Source organism: Psammomys obesus, unplaced genomic scaffold (assembly GCF_907164565.1).
Source record: "Psammomys obesus unplaced genomic scaffold, mPsaObe1.curated_primary_1811, whole genome shotgun sequence".
Taxonomy (NCBI): Eukaryota; Metazoa; Chordata; class Mammalia; order Rodentia; family Muridae; genus Psammomys; species Psammomys obesus.
In genome coordinates this window covers 3,371,776-3,395,978 of record NW_026585687.1, presented here as the reverse complement: position 1 = coordinate 3,395,978, position 24,203 = coordinate 3,371,776, and the positions used below count along the sequence as shown (strand labels likewise).

At 39.1% G+C, this 24,203-nt stretch overlaps 2 pseudogenes; both read left to right on the top strand.

Annotated features, from left to right (window-relative positions):
• The first annotated feature begins 1,439 nt into the window (after positions 1-1,439).
• Positions 1,440-1,836, top strand: LOC129665306 (biogenesis of lysosome-related organelles complex 1 subunit 1-like; annotated as a pseudogene).
• Positions 1,837-12,717: 10,881 nt separating this feature from the next.
• On the top strand, positions 12,718-16,895 carry LOC129665474 (U6 snRNA-associated Sm-like protein LSm6; annotated as a pseudogene).
• The last annotated feature ends 7,308 nt before the right edge of the window (positions 16,896-24,203 follow it).

Below are 24,203 nucleotides of genomic sequence, written 5' to 3'. Positions count from 1 at the left end.
AAATTTAGAAAACCTTTGATGCATCTTAACTCATTCTTAAAGATAAAACTAATTGATAGAAACTAATAACAGCAAAAAAAAACCTAAAAAAAAAAGAAAAAGAAACCTGCCTTAATTTTAAGAATTTTTTGTGACAGTAAAGGAGATTTTTAAGAAAACAGGTGTACCTTGAATTTTATCATTTTGTCAACAAAACATTACATGGTTATGTAAAACTAAGACCTTTTGTTGAAACTATTACCTGGTTTAACTATGATATAACAGTATTTTGGAATTTTATTTAGAACAAAATGAGAAAAATTACTTCTAAGTGTCCAGTTAACATCCATATGAAGTAATAAAAAGCATCTACCAAGCTTTTGTACTCTTATTTGTTCAAAATAATGTATTCAGCTATTGGTTTCTGCCCTGACATTTTGTGTGTTAGTTTGGATTATCTAAGGGAACAAAACTGACAGAATGAGTACAGATATTAAAGGGGGATTCATCAGACTGGCTGACAGGATATGGTCTGGATAGTCCAACAACAGCTGTCTTACGACAAAAAGGCCAAGTATTAGTAGTTGCTTCATCTCCAAGGCCGATGTCTCAAGCCAGTCTGGTTCTGGAGCCCCTGAGGATTCCTGCAGAGCTGCTGGTTTTCAGACTGCATTGGAATCCTGAAGAAGGTGGATTTAATACTGACCATAGAAACAGGAGAGATAAAGTTGCCAGGGAGAGTGAGGAAAAGCAGGTAAATGTTTCCTTTTCCTGTGTCCTTAGAAAGTGTGGCCCTGATTTAGGGTGGGTCTTTCCGCTTCAAATAATTGAATTAAGGAAATCTCTCACAAGAGTACCTAGAACTTTGGGTTTTGGTTGACTCCAAATGCATTCATATTGACAACCAAGATTAGTCATTATGCTTTCATAGTGGAGAAATAGTAATTTATAGCACTTTTCTATAATAGGAACTAGGAGAAATGAAGTGAGGACAAGGAGTACAATTCTATAACACTGTAAGCTCTTAAAAATACACCTGTGCTGGTTACCCTCTCAATGGTATTGTTGAATATTGTATACACAATCATATTTATTCATGTGTATACAACTTATTATAATTGTTTTCTCTCAAAATAGATGGATTCATATACATTTCTATTTACACATGAAGCATCTCACCTAAGTTCCCACAGTTCACGCTCCAGGAGCTTTTCTCAAAGTCTGTCAATAAACTTACTGCCCTCACTGAAAATGTTTAAAATGCTACCTTCTATTTCAGTGGTTTTATTAATGTTTTAAAACTGAATGTGTTAAATTCTATAAGACAATATACATGTGTAATGGCCACTGACAATTTTGCCATATTCTGTGATATAAGCCTTTTGATCAGTGATATTATGAAAGTACCAGCACATGGAACCAAGGCACAACCTAGCTCCCACAGCCCTAGGGAAGGGCCTATCGTGTCCACACACAGCCAGACTCGACCATGCTCTTCTGCCTACTCAAAGAACACCAGACCAAGCAGAATGAATTCAAGCAGCTGCAGGAGAAAAGGAGGCGAGAAGCTATCACTGCAGTGGCCTGCCCAACCTTTGGTGGATCACCTCAATGTGGGTGTAGCCCAGGCCTACATGAACCAGACAAAGCCAGACCATGAAGACACTACAGGTCCAGGCTGCCCAGTTTGTCAAGCAGACAGGCCAGTGGATTGGAAAGGTAGAGAATTTCAACCAGGCACTTAAGGAAATTGGGCATGTGGAAAACTGGGCTAGAAGCATCAAGCTGGACATGCGCACCATAGCCACTGCTCTGAAGTATGTCTACAAAAGGCAGCTGCAGTCTGCTTCATCCTAGAGTAAAACCCACCCCTCTTATCTCACCCTCCTGGACAAGAGGGAGCTGGTGGGCCATGAATAAAGACACAAGCTTCCAGTCAAAAAAATGTCCAGTACATTTTGATACATACTGGCTCAGTCTTTCACTAAGAAAAATAACTGTTAGTCCATAAGACAATTGCAACAAACCATTTGCATTCCTCTTGATTTCTGAGACTAGCTTGTAACCTTTGCAATAGATTTGATGTTGTAAAATAAAAGGTTATTAAACAATAGTACAATCCTATCCATAATAAGCCCATTGACTAAGAAAATTGACTGAGCTGAGCAGTGGTGGCACAGGCCTTTAATCCCAGCACTCAGGAGGCAGAGACAGGCAGATCTCTGAACTCAAGGTCAGCCTGGTCTACAGACTGAGTTCCAGGACAGCCAAGACTACACAGAGAAAGCCTGTCTTCACCACCACTCCCAGGAAGAAAGAAAAGAAGAAAGAAAGGAAAAAAGGAAGAAAGAAAGAAAGGAAGGAAGAAAGAAAGAAAGAAAGAAAGAAAGAAAGAAAGAAAGAAAGAAAGAAAGAAAGAAAGAAAGAAAGAAAGAAAGAAAGAAGGAAGGAAGAAAGAAAGAAGAAATAGTGAAAATAGTGGCTAGCATAGATGCATGATTGACTATTACTCAGCTGTAAAGAAATACAAAATCCTGTCATTTGTAGCAAAATTTTTAGAACTGAAAGATAGCCTGTAATGGTAGGGCACAGTATTTTACCTCCCACCCTTATAGCACCCTGGAAATAATTACTCATGAGACTCAAGTATTATTTTACAAATACCTAGGTCATATAGCTAAGCTCTTCTCTGACTAGCTCATAACTTAAAATAATTCATTTATTCTAATTACAGTCATCCACGTGGCCAGTTACCTGACCTCAGGCACCATGTGTTCATCCTCTTCATATCTTGACAGCTGAATCTTCTGCACCTGGCTCTCACCCAGAATCCATTCTACCTGCCGGATGTCACACCTATTTCCTGCCTCAGCCATAGATCATAGATTTTTTTTTAATTGATAAGTGTTGCATCCATACAATACACAAGATATTCTTTCTACAAGTCTCCTTTTCAGTCCAATAAAAGTTTCTTTTTCTTTTAATAATAAACTAACAAACAATAATTGTGGAACAGTTATGAAAACTATTAGGTAATATTTACATTCACAATGCCCAGTCCATATGCATTTGGCAACTTAGGAGAAACTATTCTATTATGTATCTTATCTTGATGAGTTTAGAGTTCTGTACCTCAATCATTTTCTATCCTTATTTCCATTATCAAACTAAAAATGTCTTCTTAAGCCCAAAATATCTTAACTCCTAAACAATTAAGCTTAATTGTAAGACTATAACTATCTAGTCTTCAAACCCATCAGAGACTTGAGAAGGAAATAAACATTATCTAAGTTTATTGGCAGTACAGGCAAGGAGCTTCTAATATTAAGAATTGTCAGACAACTGGCTCCCTAGACAGTCACGCAAATTTTCTCTATAATGTTGGAGCATCATCTTCAGCCTTCTGGCCCAGAATATCTGACAGACATATTTGTAAAACAGGAATTATGAAGGACTTGCTTACCTGTCTTGGCAGAGCTTGGCAGTCAACTTCCCTACTTCCAATGTTTGCCCATTGCAGACTGCACTTATCTGCAGTGAAGCAAGAGAATTTTTGCCCAGTGGCTAGCTTGCCACAATTGGAGCCATCTCCTAATGGAGATTCTTCAATGCTCATCAACTTCTTTCAAGTTGAATGGGGTGCTGCCAAGAGCTGACACGTCTCGTTTCCAGAAAAGCCTTAAAATAATAAAAATATCTTTAAATGGCATATTCTATATGTCTCTAGGTTTTTGAAGACCACCCATTTATCTATACACATTTACATAGTGTTTAATCATTATCTATCTATAGTAAATCTGAATAGGCAAATGTTACTTGTTTCTAGCTATTCACTATTAGTTTAACCTAGGATGTATATTTTGTGATAAACTAGGCAAGTGACTGACATGACTATGAGTTTGACTGACTATTAACTTATAATACATAAGTATCCTAAAGTTTGTAATAGCAGCTTTTAAAAGGACTGGAAGTAAACCCTTTATTTTAAATGAGTACAATGGTCCAATACCTTGTAAAAGAGTTGAAACATAATTACGTTGTAACAAAAATAACCTTAATTCTTGTTTCAATGTTCAAAGATTTATACCAATGAAAACTTTAAATTTGTATTAATATAGAAAATTCTAAATCAATGTAAGATTATTGATTTATAAAAACATTCTTTGGTTTAAGTGTAGATTCATCAAAGAATTTACCTTCTTCTCAGCACCTCTTGGAACCTTCTCCAAAATAGATCATATAGTTGGTCACAAAGCAAGCCTCAACAGATACAAGAAGATTGAAATAATCCTTTGTATCTTATAAGACCATCATAGAATAAAGCTGAACCTCAACAACAACAGATATAGTGAAAAGCCTAAACACACATGGACACTTAGCAACTCTCTACTCAATAACAGCTGGGCCAGGGAAGAAAAAAAATTAGAGACTTCCTAAAATTCAATGAAAATCAAGGCACAACATACTCAGACTTATGGGACACAATGAAAGCAGGGCAAAGAGGAAAATTCATAGCACTAAGTGTCTTCAAGAAGAAATTTGAAACATCTCATTCAAGCAACTTAATGGCTCACCTGAAAGCCATAGGGGGAAAAAAAAAGAAACAAACACACCCAAGAGGAGTAGACAGCTGGAAATAATCAAACTCAGGGCTGAAATCAATAAATTAGAAACAAATAAAATAATTCAAAGAATCAATTAAACCAAGAGCTGGTTCTTTGAGAAAATCAACAAGATAGACAAACCCTTAGCTAAACTTACTAAAAGGCAGAGAGACACTATCCAAATCAATAAAATCAGAAATGAAAAGGGGAACATAACAAAAGACACTGAGAAAATCCAATCATTAGGTCTTACTTCAAAAGCCTATAGACCACAAATTTTGAAAATCTAAATAAAATGGACAATTTTCTTAATTGATTCCACTTACCAAAACTTAATCAAGACCAGGTAAATAAACTAAATAGTCCTATATCCCCTAAGGAAATAGAAGCTGTCATCAAAAGTCTCCCATCAAACTATTCCAAAAAATTGAAAGAGAAGGAACATTACCATAATCATTCTATGAAGCCACAGTCACCTTGGTACCTAAACCTCACAAAGACCCAACAAAGAAAGAAAAATTCAAGCCAATCTCCCTTATGAACATTGATGCAAAAATACGCAACAAAATACTTACAAACCGAATCCAAGAACACATCAAAGATATCATCCACTATGACCAAGTAGGCTTTAGCCCAGTTATGCAGGGGTGGTTCGATATATGGAAATCCATCAATATAATCCACCATATAAACAAACTGAAAGAAAAAAACCACATGATCACCTCCTTAGATGCTGAAAAATCATGTGACAAAATCCTATTCAGGTTTAAAGTCTTGGAGAGATCAGGGAAACAAAACACATACCTAAACACAGTAAAGACAATAGCAAGCAAATAGCCAACATCAAACTAAACGGAAACTTAAAGCAATCCCACTGAAATCAGGGACAAGGCAAGGCTGCCTACTCTCTCCATATCTCTTCAACACAGTTCTTGAAGTCTTTGCTAGGGCAATAAGACAACTGAAGGAGATCAAGGGGATACATATTAAAAAGGAAGAAATCAACGTATCACTATTTGCAGATGATATGATAGTATACATGAGTGACCCCAAAAATTCTACCAGGGAATTCCTACAGCTGATTAATACCTTCAGAAAAGGGGCTAGATACAAAATTAACTCAAAAAAAAAAATCAGTAGCCCTCCTGTATACAAAAGACAAATGGGCTGAGAAAGAAATTAGGGAAACAACACCCTTAACAATAGCCACAAAGGACATAAGTCCCTTGGTGTGACTCTAACAAAGAAGTCAAAGACTTGTATGAAAAACACTTCCAGTCACTGAGCAAAGAAATAGAAGAAGATATCAGAAGACGGAAAAATCTCCCATACTTGTGGCATGGCAAGATTAACATAGTAAAAATGGCCATTTTACTAAAAGCAGTCTACAAATTCAGTACAATTCCCATCAAATTACCAACACAATTCTTTACAAAACTTGAAAGAAAAATTCTCAACTTCATATGGAATAACAAGAAACCCAGAATTGCTAAAACAATCCTCTACAATAAGAGATCTTCTGGAGGTATCTTCATCCCTGATCTCAAGCAACAGTAGTAAAAACTGCATGTTACTGGCATAGAAACTGGCTGGTGGATCAATGGAATCGAATAAAATACCAGAAATAAACCCACATACTTATAGACACCCAATTTTTGACAAAGATGCCAAAACCATATAATGGAAAAGAGATAACATCTTCAACAAATGGTGCTGGTCTAACTGGATATCTACATGTAGAGAAATGCAAATAGATCCATTTTTATCACCCTGCACAACACTAAAGTACAAGTGGATCAAGGACCTCCGTATAAAATCAGACACACTAAACCTGTTAGAATAAAGAGTGGGGAAAAGCCTTGAACTCGTTGGCATAGGAGATAACTTCCTGATCAGAACACCAATTGAACAGGCTCTAAGATCAACAACCAATAAATGGGACCTTATGAAACTGAAAAGCTTCTGTAAAGCAAAGGACACTGTTGGCAAGACAAAATGACAGCCTACAGATTGGGAAGGGATCTTCACCAACCCTGTATTGGACAGGGGACTAATATCCAGAATATATAAAGAACTCAAGAAGTTAAATAGCAACAAATCAAGTAATCCAATTAAAAATGGGGTACAGAGCTAAAAGGAGAATTATCAATAGAGGAATATCGAATGGCAGAGAAACACTTGAAGTGTTCAACATCCTTACCTATCATAGGGAAAATGCAAATCAAAACGACCCTGAGGTTTCACCTTACACCCATCAGAATAGCTAAGATCAAACTCTCAAGCAACAACACATACTGGAGAGGATGTGGAGAAAGAGGAACCCTCCTCCATTGCTGGTAGGAATGTAAACTTGTACAACCACTCTGAAAATCAATCTGGTGCTTTCTCAGATAATTAAAAATAGTGTTACCTCAAAATTCAGCTATTCCACTCCTAGGCATATATCCAAAAGATGCTCAAGTATACAACAAAGACATTTGCTCAACCATGTTTGTTGCAGCTTTATTTGTAATAGCCAGAAGCTGGAAACAACCCAGATGTCCCTCAACTGAGGAATGGATACAAAAATTGTAGTACATTTACCAAATGGAATACTGCTCAGCTATTAAGAATAAGGAAATCATGAAGTTTGCAGGCAAATGCTGGGAACTAGAAAAGATCATCCTGAGTGAGGTATCCCAGGAGCAGAAAGACACACATGGTATATACTCACTTATAAGTGGATATTGGACACATAATATAGGATAATCATACTAAAATCTGTACTCCTAAAGAAGCTAATCAGGAAGGAGGACCCTGGGTAAGATGATCAATCTTCACTCAGAAAGGCAAATGATAGGGACATCAGAAGAGGGAGAAAACAGGGAACAGGACAGGAACCTACCACAAAGGAACTCTGAAAGACTCTACCCTAGAGGGTATCAAAGCAGATGCTGAGACTCATAGCCAAAATTTGGGCAGAGTGCAGGGAATCTTATGAAAGAAGGGGGAGATAGAAAGACCTGGAGGGAACAGGAGTTCCACAAGGAGAGAAGCAGAACCAAAAAATCTGGGTCCAGGGGTCTTTTCTGAGACTGATACTCCAACCAAGGACCATGAATGCAGGTAACCTAGAACCCCTACCGAGATGTAGCCCATGGCAGCTCAGTTTCCAAGTGGGTTCCTTAGTAATGGGAACAGGGGCTGTTTCTGACCTGAACTCAGTGGCTGGCTCTTTGACCATCTCCCCCTGAGAAGGGGTGGGGCAGCCTTGACAGACTACAGAGGAAGACAATGCAGCCAGTCCTGATGAGACCTGATAAGCTAGGATCAGATGGAAGGGGAGGAGGACCTCCCCTATCAGTGGGCTGGGGGAGGGGAATGGGTGGAGAAGAGGGAGGGATGGTGGGATTGAGAGGGGAAGAAGGAGAGGGCTACAGTTGGAATACAATGTGAATAAACTGGAATTAATTAAAAATAGATAAATGTATAAAAAGAGTAGATTCATCTATATATATGGGTATCAAAAAAACTTAAAAAAAATTTATCAGTATATACTAATCTATGCCAATGTATCAAAATATTTAAAAATGACAATAGTTCTCTAGCTAAAAAGCAGATTAGAATAATCTATCCTTTTCTCCTATTATTTCTGTGTAATATTCCTATAACTGTCTATTAATTTAAATTTTTAAGCCAGATGCAGAAAGAGAAAGAGAAATACCACATGACTGTAGCTCATATACAGAGACCTAAAAAACTCAGATTGAATAGCACTAGAGGTTAGGAAATGAATCAGACAGGAAGAAGATATTGGCTACAGGATATTGAAAGGCAGACAGAGGTAATAGCTCATAGTGTTCCACAGCATGGTGGACTAAATAATATTCAGAACATTATAGAGAATTACAAGAGAAATGTTCAAAGGCTGTAAGCATTTTTAAAAGAAAAAAAGCCAATAAGAAGGCTCAAAACATAAATATCACAGAGATAAGAACATGGTTTCTTCAGTGTGTGCTGCATACATGTGTTAAAAATATCAGTGTACAATTATTAAGTATTAAAATGAAATAACAGTTGAAAGTGTTCAAATCACACAGTGAAAGAAATACATTACAGGGTTGGCAGAAAGATGGCAACTGAGTGAGAAAGTCCAGTGTAATCTCCCCCACGGCACACCAATTTCAACAGGGATCCCTGCCCTGATCTGTTTGCCCATGCTCCCAGGAGGCCAGAAAAAAAAAGCCTCGGTGGTGTTGTTCTATAAAAGAAGCACTGGATGAAGCAAAAAGGAAGGAGCTGCCTGTGATGCTTCTCCCTCTCCTTCATGCAGCTCAGCTGAAGACACCTCCCACTTGGGAAAGAGAATTAAATCTAGACTTCGACTTGGGACCCCACACCCTCTGGGTCCCAGGCCTTATCCTCAAACTGCATACCTGGCCCTCCCTAGCCTGGTAGCTAAGGGACCACCTGCAACAGCAACACCCTCTAAACCTCACGTGGCAGAGCACTGAGAGCATTCCACCCAGATAGATGCAGAGAAGGAAAGCGAGAATAATACTCTTTCTTGGAGCTCAGTGCCTAGACCACTCCACTGAGACCTGATACTGAACAGGGCCCAAAGGTCCCTGTCTCCCAGGCCAACATGTTAAGATGGAACCTTGAGATAGGCCCAGCAGCAGGCAAGGACCTATTGTCTGGTGAGATCCACTTCCAAGCTATATGTCCACAAGCTGGACACAAGGAGAAAAAGGAGGTGAGTGCCAAGTCACTCCACAGGAGTGGCAGACTAGCCTCCCATGATGAAGCCCAGCACGAAGCAGAATCCATAAGCAATGACTGTCCACAGGCCAGTTTCCAGAGGAAAGCCACCAGTGTTTATTGTAGCTCCAAGTGGAAGCTTGAAAGATAAACTGCCATTCTTAGACACTTTCAGCTTTGTTCTCAGTAAGACAACAATCACAGATTTAGGACAAACCAGGACTGGGGTGCCCTCTAGTGCTGAGGTAGCAGAAATGTACACAGACTCAGAAAATTGCCTACAATTTCTGGAATGACAAAATCAGATCGTGGAAATTAGGGAAAAAAAGTACATGTTCCTTCATTTAACACACTGTTACACACCAACAAGCACCAAGTACTTTCTAGGATCCAGGACGCCATTTAATAAATACAAATAAGGCTCTAGAAATCGATTACATAATAACCCATACCTGAAAGGCCTCATACCAAAAAGTTCAAAACAGCTGCTTTAAAGAAACTCAATGAGCCAGGCAGTGGTGGCACATGCCTTTAATCCCAGCACTCAAGAGGCAGAGGTGGGGCTCTGTGAGTTCCAGGCCAGACTGGACTACAAAGTGAGTTCCAGGAAAGCCAAGACTGCACAGTGAAACCCTGTATTGAAAAGGCTAAAGAAAAAAAAAAAAAAGAAAGAAAGAAATTAAATGAGCTTTAGTAGAACAGAGAAATAATCCAGTAGTATTAAGGGAACATAGAATGATCTTTTTAATCAAACATTTTTTTTATTTTCTGAATTTTGGTTATTTATGCCCAGGCTGGTAAAACATTCAAGATATATTGGCCTCTGCCTCCTGAGCACTGTAATCTTCCTACAAAGGTTGTTGAGCTGAAATGTATTCTAAGTGAAAATTTTTTTATTGTTTATTAATATTAGTTACATTTTATTAACTCTGTGTCCCAGCTGTATCCCACTCCCTTATTCCCTCCCAATCCCACCCTCCCTCACCTTCTCCCTGCCCCTTTCCAAGTCCACAGATTGGGGAGGACCTCCTCCCCTTTTGTCTGGCCCTGTTTTATCAGGTAACTTCAGGGCTGGCTGCAAAGTCCTCCTCTGTGGCCTAGCAGGACTGCTCCTCCCTTGGGGGGTGGGGAAGGTCAAAGAGCCTGCCATTGAGTTCCTATCAACATGATAGAAAGTATGAGTGGAAGAAGAAATCAAACAGGAAAGAAAATGAGAAAGCTTTAAGATGGAATACTTGAAAATACACAATCAGGTTTGAAAGAAAAATAAGAGAAATAAAGAAAGCATATGGGAACTCCATAACAGCTTTATAAGAGCAAAATGTTTCACTTACAAAGGCAAAAGAGACAATATTAAATGGGGTAGAAAGCTCAGTGCATTTGCTGCTCTGCCAGAGGACCCGGGTTCCTTTCCCAATACCCACATGGCTGCTCATGACAATCTGTTAACTCCAGAGGAGCCAGTGCCTTCTTCTGGCCTCTTCAGCATGGCACACACACGATGCCAGACACACATGCAGGCAAAACACCCATATACATGAGATTTTTTTTTAATATTTTTTAAGAATCCTTGAGAGGTGGCATGCACTCAGGAGACAGTGGCAGGCAGAGCTCTGAATTCTAAGGTAGCCAGAGCAGCACAAAACAAAACAGGAGGAGGAGGAAGGATTTTCAAGACAAAGATACACTTAAAGAACAAGAAGGTCAAAGCTCACCAATTAGGTTTAGTTCAACTGACTCTATACCAAGACATTTTATAATCCAGTTCCAATGATGACTAATAAAAAGGAGTTATCAACGAAAGAAGAAAAAATAACATTTAAAGGTATCCAATTAACCTTTAGCCTTTTCAAGACAGGGTTTCACTGTGCAACCTTGGCTGTCCTGGAATTCACTCTGTAGTCCAGGCTGGCCTCGAACTCACAGAGTCCCACCTCTGCCTCTTGAGTGCTGGGATTAAAGGCATGTACCACCATTGCCTGGCTCATTGAGTTTCTTTTTTTTAATTTTTATTAATTACATTTTATTCACTTTGTATCCCCCCTGTAACTCCCTCCCTTCTTCCCTCCCAATCCTACCCTCCCTCCCTTTTCTCCACAAATGCCCCTCCCGAGTCCACTGATAGGGGAGGTCTTCCTCTCCTTCCTTCTGATCCTAGTCTATCATGTCTCACTGAGTTTCTTTAACGCAGCTGTTCTGACAGAATCTAAAAACAAGGAGAGAGTAAACAAAGATTTTCACAGTACCAAAGAACAACAACAAAAAAATGCCAATTCAGAATACTAGTATCCAGTGGAGTTATCCTCTACAAATGAAAGTGAAATAAAGATTCTCAAATAGTAAAAGCCAAACAAATTTATAGCCATCAGATCTGTCCTATAAGAAATGTTACAGAAGCCAGGCACGGTAACACATGCCTGTAATCCCAACACTCAGGAAGGCAGAGGCAGGCAGATCTCTGTGAGTTCCAAGCAAGCAGAGTCTACCAAATGAGTCCAGGACAGCAAAGCTACATGGAGAAACCCTGTTTTAAAAAGAAAAAAAGACAGGAAAAAAGGAAGAAAGAAGGAAAAAAAATGAAAATATTCGAAAGCATAAAACTCACCGGGAAGGATAATTATGTAAACATGGTCTGTGAACTATTCATATATTTACTATGGATGGAAAAATCAAAATAATAACTACATTAATATATTAAGAGATTAGCAGTGAGAATTTAAAGCAAAAAATACCCAACTATATACTGTCTACAGGAACCCAGTTTAAATATGAAGAAATAAATAAAAGTAAAACGATACACAAAGAGAGATCATGCACAAGACAGGAACAGTTATCTCTATTTCAGGCAACAAAGGCTCAGAAAATTTATCAAAGATAAATAAGGATATTGCACAATGACAAAAGGATTAATTTTCTCATCCTTTAGCCTTAATTTGTATACACCTATTAATAGAGGTCCAAATTGCAAGAGACAAACACTGACAAAATAGCAATGAGAAATAAGCAAATCCACTATTCTCCTCAGAGACACCAACACCCCTTACTAAGAGAGAAAGATAGGACAGGCAGAAGACAAAGGACATACCTGACCTCAACTGTATCACTAACCACTTCATCACAACTGAGAGCTATATCTAAGAACAGTAGAATACATAAACATATTCTTTATGAGCTCACATGGAGCATACACTAAGGCAGACCACATTCTGGCCAAGAAACATGCCAAAAAATTATTTGTTGAAATTTAAACAATGGGTGAGGGCTCCTGATTCAGCTGCAAGATGAGCCTAGAGCCATGAGTGGTGAAATGGTAAGGAGTTATCCAAGCTGCACAGCTAATTAAGTAGCAGAAGAAATTAGAAGTCAGGTTTCCTACCTTTCATGACTGTTAAAAATGAGTCTGCAGAACTGTGAACAGTGATGAACGCCTATAATCCCAACACTCCAGGAGGCAGAGGCAGGTGGATCTCTGTTAGTTTGAGGCCAGCCTGGACTACAATGTGAGTTCAGGGATAGACAAGGCTACACAGAGAAACACTCAACCAAGGACTATTCATGGAGATAACCTAGAACCCTGACAATGCAGCCACTTCTGATGAGAACCGATAGACTAAGATCAGAAAGAAGGAGAGGAGGACCTCCCCTATCAGTGGACTTGGGGAGGGGCATGCATGCAGAAAGGGGGGGGAGGGTGGGGCCGGGAGGGGAGGAGGGAGGGGCTTATGGGGTGATACAAAATGAATAAAGTGTAATTAATAAAAGTTAAATAAAAATTTTAAAAAAAAATTATAAAACTAAAAGAAAAAAAAGTTTACGGAAGCAAACCCCTAGTGACTTCTTGAAGCAGATCACCAAGTGATCAGTTGTGGTGAAATTAAATTCTGGCATGGAATGTTGATATAAATGGACAGCTGAAGAATAAGTATGGTATTGTGTTCATACTAGGAAACAATGTTTTCCACTTAAGTACACAGAAAAGAAGGATGCCAGGAAGCGTTCTCTTCAAAGTCAGATATATTATATTATATTTTATTATATTATGAAGTGAATTTTGGTTCTTGTATATTAATTGACCTTTTTTCATATTGGATGGTGGTTTTGTTCCTTTTTTAATTGACATTGGAATTAGAGAGGTGTTACATTATAGACTGAATCTTAAAGTTTAAAAATAAAAGAAATTTAAGCAATGTATTTTGGTCATACTCATCCGTCATTACCTCCTTCCAATTCCTCCAAGTTCAACTATCCCTACTCCCTCACATCATGTCTTCCTTTTTTGTTATTACCAACTCTTTGAGTCCAATTAGTACTTCACATGTTCATGGGTGTGGGGCCAGGCACTAACAGATGGACAACCTATCAGCAGCTACATAACCCAAAACAGAGTAATTCTCTTTCCCTCAACAGCCATCAACTGCCAATTGTTCCTCCAATAGGAGGAGGGCCTTGAAAACCCCTCTCCCATCCAGGATGGAATTTTTAACTGGCTTGGTCTTGTGCAGGTAGGTAAAACTGGTGTGGGCTGATGTGCATGTGTGCAGTATATACGCCATAATCAGAGGTCAGCTTTTCGCAGCCCTCCCTATCTTCCACCTCTTACACTCTTCCCCCCCCCCACTCTTCCAAGATCTTCCTTGAGCCCTGAATTGGGAAAGTTTGATATAGATGATTCACCCATAGCTGATCTCTCTCAGTTCAAAGTAGATTAAGCATGGCACTTTGTCAGTTAGAAATCTCTGCAGCAAAAAGAATCTTCTCTGGCCAAATTTGAGAGCAACATAAATTGATGGTATAAACATAATATTCCTCTGTGGCCTGGCAAGGTTGCACCCCACCCCAGGAGGTGGTGATCAGAGAGCCTGTCACTGAGTTCATGCCAGAGAAAGTCCCTACTCCCCTTACTAGGGACCCCACTTGGAGACTGAGTCTATGGGCTTCATCTGAGACAGGGTTTTAGGTCTTCTCCATGCATTGTCCTTGGTTGTACTATCTGTCTCTGCAAGGCCCCCAGGGCTCAGTATTTTTGGCTCTGTTGGTCTCCTTGTGGAGCTCCTGTCCCCTCCAGGTCTTTCTATCTCCCCCTTCTTTCATAAGATTACCCGCACTCTTCCCAAAGTTTAGCTATGAGTCTTAGCCTCTGCTTCAATACCCTTCAATCAGTAGAGTCATTCATAGGTCGTCTGTGGTAGGCTCCTGTCTTGTTCCCTGTCTTCTGCTTCTGATGTCTATCACATTTGTCCTTATGAATGAAAATTGAGCATCTTCCCTTGGGCCCTCTTTGTTGTTTAGTTTCTTTAGGAGTATAGATTTTAGTATGCTTATCCTATATTATATGGCTAATATCTACTTATGAGTGAATATATACCATGTGTGTCTTTCTGATCCTTGGATACTTCAGTCAAGCTGATCATTTCCAATTCCCACCATTTGTCTGCAAATTTCATGATTTCCTTGTTTTTTAATAGCTGAGCAGGATTCCATTGTGTAAAAGTACCACAATTTCTGTATCCATTCCTCTGTTGATGGACATCTGGGTTGTTTCCAGGTTCTGGCTATTACAAATAGAGCTGCTACAAACATGGTTGAGCAAATGTCCTTCTTGTATAGTACAGAGGAAGACAATGCAACCAGCCCTGATGAGACCTGATAGGCTAGAGACAAAAAGAAGAGAAGGAAGACCTCACCTAACAGTAGACTAGGGGAGGGGCATAGGGGGAGAAGAGGGAGGGAAGGTGGAGTTGGGAGGAGACAAGTGAGGGGGCCATAGCTGGGATACAAATTGAATAAGCTGTAATAAATAATAATTATAGTCATAAAGACATTCTGAAAAAAAACATAAGTATTTAGAAAGCAGTTTGATAACATGACCGCTTAACAACATTAGGTTCTCTTAGAGCCTGTGATTTTCCTAGTCATGAGCTTTTTGACAAGGTGTGCAGTGCAGAGCAGGAAATCACTCCTATGGGTCAGACCTCGTATCCAATCAGAAAGCAGTTAGTTAACCTCCATAACCATGATGTCACTTTAGAATGTAACCCGAGCCTGTAATTTAATGAAAACACAAAGTATTAAGAATAGAGAAAACAATATAAAAAAGAATAAAGTTGAAGATTACATGTTTTGTCAATTTCAAAAGTGATTACAGCCAGCCTTGGCAGCACAAGCTTTTAATTACAGCATTTGGATGGCAGAGGAAAGCAAATTTCATGAGTTCAATGCCAGCCAAAGCTATATAGTGAGATCATATCTCAAAAAAGTGATAATGCTCCAATGATCAGGACAGTGTGGTAACAGCATAAGGATAGCTATATAGATGAATAATATAAAGTAGAAAAAAGTTAAAACCTCTTAAATTTTGAGCAATTGACTTTCTTTTTTTTTGCAATTTATTTTCAATGAAGACTAGAAAAACAATTCAAGGAAAAAAAATATTTTTGTCAACAAATGTCACTGGGACAATTGAATATCCACACGCAACAACTTGAGCTTAGATTCTTACCTCACATTAGACACCCAAAAGGATGTAGATTAAATGGGAAAGCTAAAACCATAGAACTTTTAGAGAAAGCATTAGAAGAGCTTTCAAGGGTTGGTGAGACGGCTCCGTGGTTAAGAGCACTGAACTTCTCTCCCAAGAGGACCTGGGTTTGAGTTCCAGAACCCACATGGTGGCTCGCAGCCATCTGCAACTCCAGTCACAGGGGATTCAATGCTCACTTCTAGGTCTCACTGCACTGTACATACGAGGTGCACAGACAAGCATGTAGGCAAAACATCTATACACGTAAAGTTTTGTGTGTGAAGAGAGAGGAGAGTGAGATAGCATGCACCACAGGTAAGTTATGGTACCACCTCAAAGTACTGTCAAAAGGTGAAACAACTTTACAATTGAGATTCACAACCAATTTCATATTCGTGGAAGGAGGACTTTTCAAGAATAAAACTGTACTGGGTAAAGTAGCAGCTACTCCAAGGGAGGCATTTAATATTTGTGGGTCTTATTGACCTTCGGATGTGATTTTTTTAAATTTTTTAAGATTAGCTTATTTTGTGTGTAGGGTGTTTTGCCTGCATGTATGTGCACCAGGTATGTGCATGGTGTCTATTGAGCCAGAAAAAAGATTTCTGATCCTCTGAAAGTTGCATATAGTTGTGAGGCACCAAAGTGCTCTCAGCTGCTGAGCCTCTCTCCAGCTCCTGGCCTTGATTTTATTCTGGATTTAGATGAAATTAAAAAGGGATCTTGTGATGCCTTGTTCTAGCAAGTTGTGAAACTAGTGTTCCTTGATATTCTGGCTAACAAGAAAATGATATGGCCCTTCCCTATGCACCAGACAAACTCCTAACAACATTCAGTACTTACCATAATAGAGAAGCCCTTTGATATCAGGGAATGCTTCTAGGAGCGTTCCTTCTTTTAGTCAAAATCAGGCCACAGAACTTCAACCAGTATAATCAGATTTTCAATATAGCCAAGATTAATCTGGTCAAACTCAGAGGCGTGTCAAGTGAGCATAATCTAGCGTAGATATAGGTTCATCTTTCATTCTCCCCTTATTGCAGGCGTCCTAGTCAGAGTTTCTATTGCTGTGATGAAATATAATGGCCAAAATCAAATTGGAGATGAAAGGTTTTATTTTGCTTACACTTCCACATCATAGTCCATTACTGAGGGAGGTCAGGATAGGAAGTCAAACAGGTCAGGAAGCTGGAGGCAGGAGCTAACACAGAGGTCAGGGAGGAGTGCTGCATACTCACTCACTCATCATGGCTTCTCTGCCTGCTTTCTTATAGAACACAGGAGTACCAGCCCAGGGATGGTACTACCCACAATGGGCTGGGTCCTGCCCCTATCACTCACTAATTAAATGAATTTCCTTCAGCTGAATTTTTTTTAAAGATTCATTTATTATTTATACAACATTTTGCCTGCACAGCAGACCTTACTATAGATGGTTGCGAGCCACCATGTGGTTGCTGGGAATTGAACTCAGGACCTTTAGAAGTTAAGAACAGCGAGTGTTCTTAACCTCTGAGCCATCTCTCCAGCCCCCCTTCAGCTGGATCTTACAGAGGCATTATTCTCAATTGAGGTTCTCTCCTTTCAGATAACTCTAGCTTGTGTTAACTTGACATAGAACTAGCCAGCATATAGGGTTTACTTGCTGCATTACTGGACAGGGTCTAGTACTAAATTGTAATAGAGGCTATTATCAATAACAAAATGATTATTGGTTCTTGTTAAAGATCTCAAAGCCAGGAACTTATATTATGAAACTTGGGCCACTAAATTGTGTCCCAAAATCCAACTGGGTCTCATTAGAAAGTCAATTTGTTTTTTCTTTCTGGATAGTCTCAGGCTATTGTGTTTATCCTATAGTATTTGTCTACAATTGATTATGAAGTATTTGAGTAGTACAAATTTTCGCTTGACTATCCAAGTGGAAATCAGGAGCTGTGTGACTATCCATTGTGATCATTCTAGTTATTGAATTACACTATTATTTTTTTTTCTTGTTATGATTATAGATCATGGATTTAGACTAGCTTGTTAATTCTCCAGAGGAAAACAGTGATTGGCATGATTTCTGCTACTTGCAGAGAAAAACGGCTTTTAGTTGTACTATTCACAATGAGGAAACTGCAATTCACAATGTTTACAAGAGGGGATCAGCCTTTGCTCCTTGATGTTCTCCAAAATAACCTGTATTTGGCTCATTTTAAAGAGTTTCAGGATGGCATTATGAAGAAAACATGATCTACCAGGTGCTCCTAAATATTTTTGACATAAGAAAATCCTAAATGGATATTGAGCTGCCATGGGCTACATCTGAGCAGGGGGTCTAGGTTTTATCCATGAATGTACCTTGGTTTGAGTATCAGTCTCAGAAAATACCCCTGAGCCCAGATATTTTGGTTCTGATGCTCTCCTTGTGGAGATCTTGTACTCTCCAAGTCTTACTAACTACCTCTTCTTTCATTTGATTCCCTGCACTCTGCCCAAAGTTTGGTTATAAAATTTTGGTTATAAGTCTCAGTATCTGCTTTGATACACTGGTAGGTAGTCTTTAGAGGCTAGAACTCCTGCTCAGACGTAGCCCATGGCACCTCAGTACCCAAGTGGGTACCCTAGTAAGGGGAACAGAGACTGTCTCTGACATGAACTCAGAGGCTGGCTCTTTGATCATCACCCCCTTGAGGGTGGAGTAGCCTTGCCAGGACACAGAGGAGGACATTGCAGCCAGTCGTGATGAGACCTGATAAGCTAGGGTCGGATGGAAGGGGAGATGGACCTCTCCTATTAGTGGACTTGGAGAGGGGCATGGGAGAAGATGAGGGAGGGAGGTTGGGATTGGGAAGGAATGAAGGAAGGGGTTACAGCTGTGATGAAAAGCGAATAAAATATGATTAATGTAAAAAAAATAAAATTAATCAAAAAATCTTGCTATGTAATTTTTTGTGTACTTGGCACCAACTGAATGAGGAAAATGACTACACTATAATCTATTTTATAGGTATTCATAATTATGAATGTAATGGCTAAATATGGAGTAAAGAAAATAAGTTATATTCTGGAAATTAACTTGAAGACTTTACTTCCTTAAGAACTTTACATTATTCTACATTTAACTGTATTAAAACACTATTTCTACAAAGAAAAAGAAGTAGTGGTGAAAAAAGCATAGGCCCCTTTGTGAAGGATAACAGTAAATGATGACATTAGTGCATTGCTAAATATTGAATATAATAATTAGATGGAGAAAAAGATCTCTCACATTCTCTTTGATTCAAATATAGCAGTAGTGTGAGTTCTATTGCTTTCAAAGAACACACACCAAAGCACAGTTAGAGAAAAGAAGTAGTAAGATTTACTTCCAGAAGTGAGAATGGAGAGACTCAAAATAAGCACATTCTATAGATTGGAGGGAATTTAAAAAAAAGAAAATCCTAGCTAATGGGTAAAGACAGCTGAGTTGTAAACACGGGCTAAATAAATAAATAAACAAAGGTTAAAAAACAACACTGTCTTTACATCACTACAACACAGATTATCTGTTTTTCCAGAGTGACTGTCACTGCTTTTTCCCATACATATAAAGGGTCACCTGAATCTGTTATGACCCAATGGATTTCTCCCAGAGTGGTTTTTTTTTTTTTTTGGGGGGGGGGGGTGTATGATGTGGCCAAGATTAAAGCAAATCTTCCCAAAGCAAAGCCAATGTTGAAGTAATAGCCAGGACAAATACAGTGGTCTAAAGTGCTGGCAGGGAGTCTCCTTGGGTCATCTGTTGCTAGAACAGGTTCTTCCCTAGATTTCTGAACTGGACCAGAGTTTTCCGGGTAGTTGGGAGGTGCTTCAAGCAGTCGAAGCTCTTTGGATGACAGTTGAAATGATTACTTAAGAAGCGTTTAAGAGTTTGCACAGCCTCTGAGAAAGTGTCCAGAGAATAGACGTGCTTGCCACCATGCTAATGGCTATGTATTTCTGGAAGACTTGAATAACCTGGACAAACAGCTATAGTTTCAATCTGGCCTCCATTTTGGCCTCAACCTGCATTAGTCACCCAGTTCCACTCTGGAAGCTGCGGATAAGTCAAGGTACCAGAAAGGAAGAATCAGATAGCTGGTCAATTGAATAGTCCAACTGCTGGTGCATGAGGGCTTTGGTCACTTAAAAGAAAAGGAAAACAGGTCTTGAGAGATGGCTCAGCCATTCAGAACACTTACTGCTTTTGGTTGTGTCCAGCATCCATATCAAATGGTTCACAACCACCTGTAACTCACATTCTGGGAAATTCAATGTCTTCTGGCCTCCAAGAGCTACTGCACTCACTCATATGGTACATACACTCATGCAGGCACAAATAAATAATAAATAAATCCTTTAAAAAATAAAATAGGAAAATTAAGGAATGCTGACAATAAAAACAAACTTGAAAATAACATTTCTTCAAGGAATTTTACCTAATAGTGCTTAACTCTTAGCCAAATACTCTTGATGGCAAGTGGATCCTCCTGATCTCTTTCAGGACATACACACAGTAAAATAGGAAGGACAATAACCGAAATAAAACATACTTCATAATATACAGAAAAGAATATAAGTTTTGGTATGGTAGAAAGGGAAGTAGAAAGACATATGCAGAGAAAACCAGTTTGTTTGCCTCCCATTAAGATACGAGTTGAAAACAGCAGCTATCTATCATACAGACACAGTGGTCACTGTCTGTAATTGCAGCACTTGGGACATGAAAATCACAAGTTTAATGCCTGCCTGCTTTACATGGTGAATTCAAGGCCAGCCTGAGCTACATCACAAGACCCCGTCACAAACCAAAAAAACTATAAAAAGGAAATAAATAAAGAAAAAACAGTCGAATTAGTTTAGAGGTTCAAAATACATAAATTATTATAAAGTTACTTTGATTGCTCTGTATGGCTAAGTTATTGTTCCTGGTTCAGAAGGTATAACTGGAATATTCTATGAACAAATAAGAAAGAAGCTTCTCAGAGTACAGAGCCAATTGGGTCAGGTTTTACGACCAATCATACTTTCTACAAATGTTCAGTGTCATTTTTAGAAATGTGTACTTGAGCACAATGGAGTTTCAAGCCTACTAAATGGATTCATAAAGATATTAATAAAACTGTAGAAAATATAAAAAAATGTTTCTGTTTTGTACAAACACAACGTGCATTTTGTTTAGTTGTGTTCATATTCAAACAACATGAAAATATAAATAGTAGCATATTCCATTCAGTCAGTCCATACACAACGAGCAAAGAAAATCACAAGATATTAACTGACTAGATGTACTATATGCAAGTCTTGTACACAATTTTGATGATTTTCTTGCCTAGGATATTGAAGATTTCATAATGAGAGTTTTTGCTACTTTTTCAGCTTCCTTAAAATGAACAAAGGTACCTGAAATGTTTAGTTTACATACGTGGAAGGAATAGCTTAAAATATGTACCTGCAAAGTGATTATCATAACATTTGGCATAGAAAAGATGTTAAAATTTTGGTCTGATATAAACTCAAATTTTAATTAAGGTAGAAAAAGAAGGAAGTGCATTTAATTTGGAAATACACTAGGGATGAGAACAGACAAAATGATATGCTGTTTCTCCAAAAGAGCTTGATGATTTTGGAAGAGATGATGAAATACCATGACCAAAATTAACTTGGGGAAGAAAGGATTTATTTCATCTTACAGTTGTAGTCCATCATTCAGGGAGGTCAGCGCAGGAACTGAAGTAGAGATCATGGATGAGTGCTGTTTGCTGGCTTATTTCCCATTGCTTGTTCTGCCTAATTTCTTGTACAACTAAGGACCATCTGCCCAGCAGTGAACCACCCGGAGTTGCCTGGGCCCTCACACATCAATCATTAATCAAGAAAATACTCCGAAGACTTGCCTCAAGGCCAGTCTTACAGAGGCAATTTTTTCAGTTGAGGTTCCTTCCTTCTTCCAGATGACCCTGGCTTGTGTCAAGTTGTCAAAAAAACTAATCAACACAGGCATTATGTGTAGTTTGTGAAACAACTCTCACAGAAGAAAGAAAAAAAGTGAGTTGTATTTGAAAATAAAAGTAGCTTCAGAGCACATATGGACACAGACACACAGACATACACACAAATACACACGTCACCAGAAAAAGCACCAGGGTGAAGCAGTACTTTCATTTCTTTGTAGTATTCTCTTTAAATCTGTGTATTTGCTTTCTACAATTTCAGTTGCCTGTTATCAACCCTGGTCCAAACTTGTTAAATGAAAAATTCCATAAATTAACAATTCATGAATTATAAATTTCAAGTTGTTCTCAGTAGTGTATTAAATTCTGCGCCCTCTGATACTGAGTCATCCCTTTGTGTAGTGCATTCCAGCTATACATGGATTTGTCCATGAGTTATTTATCCATAACTGTTTTGGTTGTCATATGAACTGCATGTAGACAAGTAACTGTTATTTTACTTAACAAATGGCCCCCAAAAAAATGCTATTAATAAAACATAAAAAAAAACACACAAATGGCCCCAAGGCACAAGATTAGTAATTCCGGAAATTTGAATATGACAAAGTATAATAAATTGTATTGGGGAAAGATGATAAAAGCAAGGTACTCCTTGTATATTAAATAGGCAATTTTTAAAGTCAAAACTGTAAAAGTCAAACAGAGCCTTTTTTAAACTGTTATAGACTATGTACAAATTATTTATTAGTTATTATTTATTTATTAGTTTCTATTTATTTGATACTGTTATCATTGTTAGTTTCAAATATTGTTCAGCTGTTTTACGAGTATAGCAAAAACCCTACGGAACAATGGTCAGCTGTTTTACAAGTGGAGGAAAGACCCTACGGAACAATGAAGTTTCCCACGGGGCGGGGGGGGGGGGTAAGGGGGAGCGCGTGGGAAGTGCATCAAAGTTCAAGATGGCTGCTGAGTAGTCGGTTGATCCTGATGAGAATGCCGAGGCGTTTGCTGAGGTAAACTGCCCTACCCAAATTGAAGGGTTCTCTAAGCCCCAAAAGTTTAAATTAATATGTGGGGGTACTACCGGAGAATTTTAAGTAAAACAGTATTTGTTATAATTAACATGCTTTCGGTTGTGAGAAAGTGACGGAGCCTTATTTGGGAAGCCTAATTCTATAATCTTAGTAATCTTGGTAAAGATGTTACCATCGCAGCTCTAGAACTAAAAACCAAGACACAAAGAGATGTGATGTGATTTTGTGAGGTCACCCTGATAGGATTTGTTGCTAATTAATAGGCCTGATTGCATCTGATTAGGCGTCACGGCAACCATTTTAAAGGCGGAAGATAGTAGAGCCTTTGATGAATATAGGAACAGGATTCTCCGACTCATTTTAAGTCAGGGACCGTTAGCTGGTGCCTTTTTTATTCTGGCAGTGGGGAGTAGTTGTCATGGCGTGAAAGTCACGGCTATAAATTACAGAACTCAGAGGACAGGTCTCCAGACTTGTCTGGCGGGAAGAGCCTTTAACTGCTCTGCTCTCTCTTTGTGGGTCCCTATGCTTAACGTATTCTGGAAAAAAAAATAGGAGTGGGCAATCTGGGAGGCAAGGAAGGGCCCAGTTTTGACCTTAGTACTTGGAACCCCTCAGTCTGTGAGAAGGGGAGAGAGAAGCGGGTGTTTATATCGGCTTGACCAAATCCCCATAGGTGAAGAATATTGTCTATTGCAATGTTTCTCAACCTTTCCAATGATACAAACTTTTAATTTTCATTGCTACTTCAAAACTGCAATGTTGCTGTTATGAATTGTAATGTAAATATCTGATATGCAGAATATCTGATATGCGACCCCCGTGAAAGGGTCCTTTGACACCCCACACACACCAAAGGGTCGAGACCACCAGGTCTATTGGGTAGGATTGACAGATTTGAACAAGAATTTAGAATACCCAGTTAAATTTGAATGTCAGCTAAGCAGCAAATAATTTTGTAGTGTCACTATGGCCCGTGTAAATGTAGTGATAACCGTTTTACAAAAAATGTATTCATTGATAATGTGACATCCAAATGTAAGGGACTGTTGTGTTTGCCAGAACCACATTCACCCTCAGGCGGGTGGAGGGCGAAAGGGCGTCTGCGGGAATTCCAGGAAACTCAGAGGACCAGCGATCATTAAGCCGAGTGAGGCTAGTCCGAACAGAGCTGGAGATGCGTGGGGCATGGTCGCTGAGCATTTCTAAGGCGACTTCCCTGCACCTCTCCATCTCAGAGGCTGCCTGGGTGCACCGGTCGCTGTGCCCACACAGGTTGGAGCTCATGGCTGGGAACCCGCCCAGGCCCGCGAGCTGCTCGCTAAGACCGCCTTCCATCCCCCACAGGGGAGGAGCCTGAGCG